Source organism: Salvelinus alpinus, chromosome 35, assembly GCF_045679555.1.
Source record: "Salvelinus alpinus chromosome 35, SLU_Salpinus.1, whole genome shotgun sequence".
Classification (NCBI taxonomy): domain Eukaryota; kingdom Metazoa; phylum Chordata; class Actinopteri; order Salmoniformes; family Salmonidae; genus Salvelinus; species Salvelinus alpinus.
In genome coordinates this window covers 23161467-23167182 of record NC_092120.1, presented here as the reverse complement: position 1 = coordinate 23167182, position 5716 = coordinate 23161467, and the positions used below count along the sequence as shown (strand labels likewise).

The window sequence follows — 5716 nt, the reverse complement described above, 5'->3', positions numbered from 1 at the left end:
CCTTAATGTCCCCTTTCCCTTTTCTTCTGTCCTTATTTTGTCCCACTTTGTCCCTTCTTTGTCCCTTCTTCTCTTCTGCCAACTAGACACTCCTTGTTAGCTAGCTAGCTTCTTCCAGGAATGTCCCCAGCAACTGCCTAGCAACAGGTAAACAACTTAGCTAGCTAAGAAAACGGTATAATTTTATGAAAAATTGTTACTTTTTCAAAAGCCTTTCTTCTTTGTTAGCTGCTTGTTTGGTCTCCTATTCAGTTTGCAGTTTTCTTTTGATTTTTTTCGATGTACTTTACTCTAAAAAAACATTTAAATTTCAATATTTGTAGGAGCTCATCTTTTCAGCTGCTGCTGCTTAATTTGGAACTCCGGGTAACGACTACAAGTAACAATGTTTCACTTCAGTGAAATTTGAGAAGTGTAATTACTTTTTCATCTGAAAATGACATTTATTTAAGAGGCATTTCCCTATTTACACTTACATTAAATGAAATGTTAACACAATGAATCATTACAATCTGATGAAATTAAATGGTGTATACTTGTTAGACAGTATCGTTTTTGCTTGACGATGAACATTTCATTAAAAAAATTTATAAATGCCTGAGCGTGATTTTTTTGATAGGTTGTTTGATTAGCTTATCAAGGCAAGTGGGAGTGCTGGCATGAAACAGGTTCTACTGCATTGCTCGTGATTGCGACACATACCACAAAGCCACAACACCTCATTCTCCTATTGGATGCTCTGTCAAACAAGACTGCTCACAGAAAAGATAAGCCACCGGTATCTGCAATCCAATGTTGACAAAGTGCCGCTTACCCATCCCCAACGCTCCTATAACCATCCTTGCTGTAGTCCCTATCGTACCTGCCCATGTGGACCACCCCACTGCCACTGCTGCTGTTGCCCCAACAGACACCCCTGCTGCCCCTACCACCCCTAACAGTGCCCCTGAGGTCCCTCCTGCACCCAGCACCACAAGGGAAGAGACCCTCACTACTATCAGAATGACCACTGCCAACCCAGCTGATCCTACTATAACCTTCCCCTTATCTTCCCCCCTGCCCAAAGGGCCCCTAAGCCTAGCTGACATAGCTTTGACACAAAAAACACTGCATGTTCCCTCTTGATATATCCTGACCAACCCTGTGCATTTCGATACATTCCTACACCACTTCCTGACCTGCGTGCACAGTGAGCACCGCTATGGCAAACATTCCCATGCACCCTGCGAACATCCAGAAGTTAAAATTTGACGATTTCATGAACATGAACCAAAGCTAAAAGGACCACAAACCCAAACCGGTAGTCCACGAATCCAAACACCCCTAATCCTGCTGTGACCATGGCGGTCATAGTCATGAGAATCCACGAAAACGTCAGGAAATCCACGTATTTCATCACCACTTTGTTGATCTGCTCTTTGCTCATTTACCTCCTCCATCCATTTTCTCCTCTTTCTCTCCATCTCCTTTCTCTCCCTGCGCTGTGCCTCCGAGGTTACTCTGTGCTCCAGGCCCTCTGTCCTTTCTCCTTCCTTCTCCAATGTGACAATCCTCTGCTCAATCTCCACTGTCACTCTCTCTTCTTCACCTCCCTCGCCTCCATCTCTCTGAGCTCTCACTCCCTGGCCTCCAGAATGCTCTGTCCCAGGCGTACACAGGACTCTCTTTGTCTCCATATGAACTTGAAAATGAAGTGCGAAGCAGGTTTGAGCAGGGTGAATATGCTCAGTGCCCAGAGAAGTCCCACCATCCCTGAGCCCACCACGATTGCCTCAATGACGACTCCAAGTGTTGCTCCACTGGCTGTGGTCCTGAAAGCGCCAGCTAGTCCAACTGCGATCCACACAACCACAGATCCTGCCTGGGATGCTCCACCACCACTGCTCCTGGCACCCAGCAATATGGGAGCCATAGCCGCTGCGAATATGACCCCAGCCACCACTGAGGTCATGACTGTGGTTAGTGCCATTGCTCCCAGGAGGGTACCCAGTCCCAAGGGCCTCACAGTCTGGACTCCATCAGACACAGGCTTAAGCAGGGCCCCTGAGGTCATCACTGGCATTCACTGGCTCCTCAGTGGCCCCCAGCACACAGCCTCCCCACCACTCCCAGGACAAATCCCAGAGCTGCTTCCAACATGGGGCTCCTCGCCTCTGAAACAAAGCAGGAAAAGAGAGGGTCACTGAAAAAAACACTGGATGTGGTATCACAGCTTTGTGGTATAGTTTATATATATTGCCTGAAGATGTGTAACAATTAAATATGATGAAAAAGTAAGTAAAGATATCCAATCATCCCTGATATGTAATTGTTAAGTGGTTGTCAATTTGAGTACGTTAATCATATTCTTCTATTGTACTTACAGTATTGACAGTATTTATACTGTAGGCCTATGCATTTGTATTGTACCGTGCAACTGAATGAAACCACCATGTGTCACTTCAACCGTGAAGTGCCTGTAGCAAGTGACTGTCAACAGACTTGCTGATCAGGTTTAACCAGCAGAGCTGCCATGCACGGTGCCATGATATGCACTGTATATATTGCTCACGTTGCTCACACGGTTCCAGCACTTGCAATACTAGGATTTAGCCAATGCTCAAGCACTTTACTGGATATACTGTATATGTCCCAATGCATTCTCTCTGAAGCAACAAAGTTGTTCTCCAATACTTGTTTGCTATAAGATGTCCCAAAATAAGCACATGGTCAACATTATTCACAGTCTGCTGTCTGCACGTGTATGCCGAGACAAAACATGAGCTTCCATCTCATTGATGAATAGAATCATTTACATCTTGCAAGGTGCAGTACTTAATGCCAAACATGTCAATTCAAAACCACCTATCAAACAATTTGCCTCATATGCGAAGGTTGTTGAACACTACCTTATAGAGCATAGGGAAATCATTCACCACCACCCCCCACTATATGAAATGAACGGTTCAGTAAAATGCAGGTGACTTACTCAGCTTTGATGGAACCATGATGATACAGGAAGCTCAGTGTACAGTGGATGAGTTCCCTCTTCTTCCAGCGATTACAGTGCAGCCTCTCCGCCAGCTCTTTGTCTCAGGTGAGACCCTAGCTCTGTCTGTGTGTGATACAGGTGAAAGCACTCCTCTGCTCCCTAGTTGAGAGTTAACTGTTTCATGAATTCTCCCATCATTCTGTTCATACTAATTCATCTCCAGGATCTCTACTACATCAAATTAGTATCAACACTCACATGAGCATCGATGTTCTTCCTTTATCTGGCATATGCCCTGACTCCTCCCTGTTCCTATCCTGTCATTCATCCATTCCCTACTGTCTTGGTGTGGGCAAGTTGAGTTGAACTATTCTGTAGTTTGGTATGTGAAGGTAAAATACGATAAAGATATACACACACGCTACAGTAGTAAAGTATTCATCTTTATTTATCAGTTGCTTTCTTTCATGAGTGTAATAGAGTTCAAGTGCCTGTGCTGTTGTATAAATGGGTTTGAATTTTTAAAAAGGCAGCTCAAATGACAAAATATGTCATTGTATAAGTACATTATGACAAATTAGACTCAGAAATAGTTTTTCAGGGACATGACCAGAGTGACATCCAACTCCCTGTTCACCCACGACTGCATGGCCAGGCACGACTCCAACACCATCATTAAGTTTGTCGATGACACAGTGGTAGGCCTGATCACCGACAACGATGAGACGGCCTATAGGGAGGAGGTCAGAGACCTGGCCGGGTGGTGCCAGAATAACAACCTATGCCTCAACGTAAACAAGACTAAGGAGATGATTGTGGACTACAGGAAAAGGAGGACCGAGCACGCCCCCATTCTCATCGACGGGGCTGTAGTGGAGCAGGTTGAGAGCTTCAAGTTACTTGGTGTCCACATCAACAACAAACTAGAATGGTCCAAACACACCAAGACAGTCGTGAAGAGGGCACGACAAAGCCTATTCCCCCTCAGGAAACTAAGAAGATTTGGCATGGGTCCTGAGATCCTCAAAAGGTTCTACAGCTGCAACATCGAGAGCATCCTGACTGGTTGCATCACTGCCTGGTACGGCTATTCCTCGGCCTCTGACCGTAAGGCACTACAGAGGGTAGTGCGTACGGCCCAGGACATCACTGGGGCTAAGCTGCCTGCCATCCAGGACCTCTACACCAGGCGGTGTCAGAGGAAGGCCCTAAAAATTGTCTAAGACCCCAGCCACCCCAGTCATAGACTGTTCTCTCTACTACCGCATGGCAAGTGGTACCAGAGTGCCAAGTCTAGGACAAAAAGGCTTCTCAACAGTTTTTACCCCCAAGCCATTAGACTCCTGAACAGGTAATCAAATGGCTACCCGGACTATTTGCATTGTGTGCCTCCCCAACCCCCCCCAACCCCTCTTTTTACGCTGCTGCTACTCTCTGTTTATCATATATGCATAGTCACTTTAACTATACATTCATGTACATACTACCTCAATTGGGCCGACCAACCAGTGGTCCCGCACATTGGCTAACCGGGCTATCTGTATTGTGTCCTGCCACCCACCACCCGCCAACCCCTCTTTTACGCTACTGCTACTCTCTGTTCATCATACATGCATAGTCACTTTAACCATATCTACATGTATATACTACCTCAATCAGCCTGACTAACCGGTGTCTGTATGTAGCCTCGCTACTTTTATAGCCTCGCTACTGTATATAGCCTGTATTTTTACTGTTGTTTTATTTCTTTACCTACCTATTGTTCACCTTATACCTTTTTGCACTATTGGTTAGAGCCTGTAAGTAAGCATTTCACTGTAAGGTCTACACCTGTTGTATCCGGCGCACGTGACAAATAAACTTTGATTTGATATGGATGGTTGGAAACAGTAGATTTCCAGTCCATCCAGTTGACCCCAGTTCAGTTTTTAGTAGTTCCGCTGCTCCCAGCACCATAGCCCCCCATTGCCACTAAAGCCAAGGCAGCTGAACCCAGTTCCCCTCATCCAAGCAAACACTAGTATTGGCAAGGCTAGCGTTCCCACCAGAGCTGTATCTACTTTGCTCAAAGTCACTGTTAGGTGCCAGTCACTGAAATGGTGCCAGTCCCTGACCCAAAAACTGCCAGCCCAAGTCCCATCTTTGAATGTTGTTTCCCTACAACCATAACAACTGCTTCTAGATATACCCCGATGGCCCATCAGCAAAACTTATCGCTCCTCCAGTACCAAGGTATGAGTCTCCTTCATGGCTGACCAGTGACATATCCACCTGTATGTTGATGAGCACCACAACTGTCATAAGAGATATACTCATAGACACCCAGCCAGCTCTGTCTGCCTCCAGGGAGCTAACTGAAACTGTCCCCAGAACAGAGCCAACCACCCCAACTAGCATCTCTGCAGTATGAACCAGTGTGTCATGGATGTTTCAAACTGAGGGCGACTGCCTTCCTCGGCACTCAGTCCGAACGGGAATCCTGCCAAACCGTCAAATTGTCCACATAGGGCTCAATTCCCTGCAACTGTACTTGGTAATCAAGATCATCTCTGCCAAAAAGGTCAGATGACCGGCTATAGGTAACAGAAAAATGGCTGCTAAAGGAATGGAAGGCAGGACACCCCCAGGAGACCTTGTAAACACCGCCAGCCAAACTCTTATAAGCATAGTCATGAATGTCACAGCCATGAATAACAGCAACAGTCCAATCTGAGTAGTTGTTGTTGGCCTCTTTATTTGCCGTCT

General features: G+C 45.9%; 1 long non-coding RNA gene across 1 annotated transcript; it reads right to left on the bottom strand.

Moving 5' to 3' along the window:
- Positions 1-418: 418 nt before the first annotated feature.
- Positions 419-3256, bottom strand: LOC139564185 (uncharacterized). Its single transcript, XR_011672707.1, has 2 exons — positions 2969-3256; positions 419-2153 (listed from the first exon to the last, which is right to left on the bottom strand). It is a non-coding gene; the product is annotated as an uncharacterized lncRNA (long non-coding RNA).
- Positions 3257-5716: the final 2460 nt, after the last annotated feature.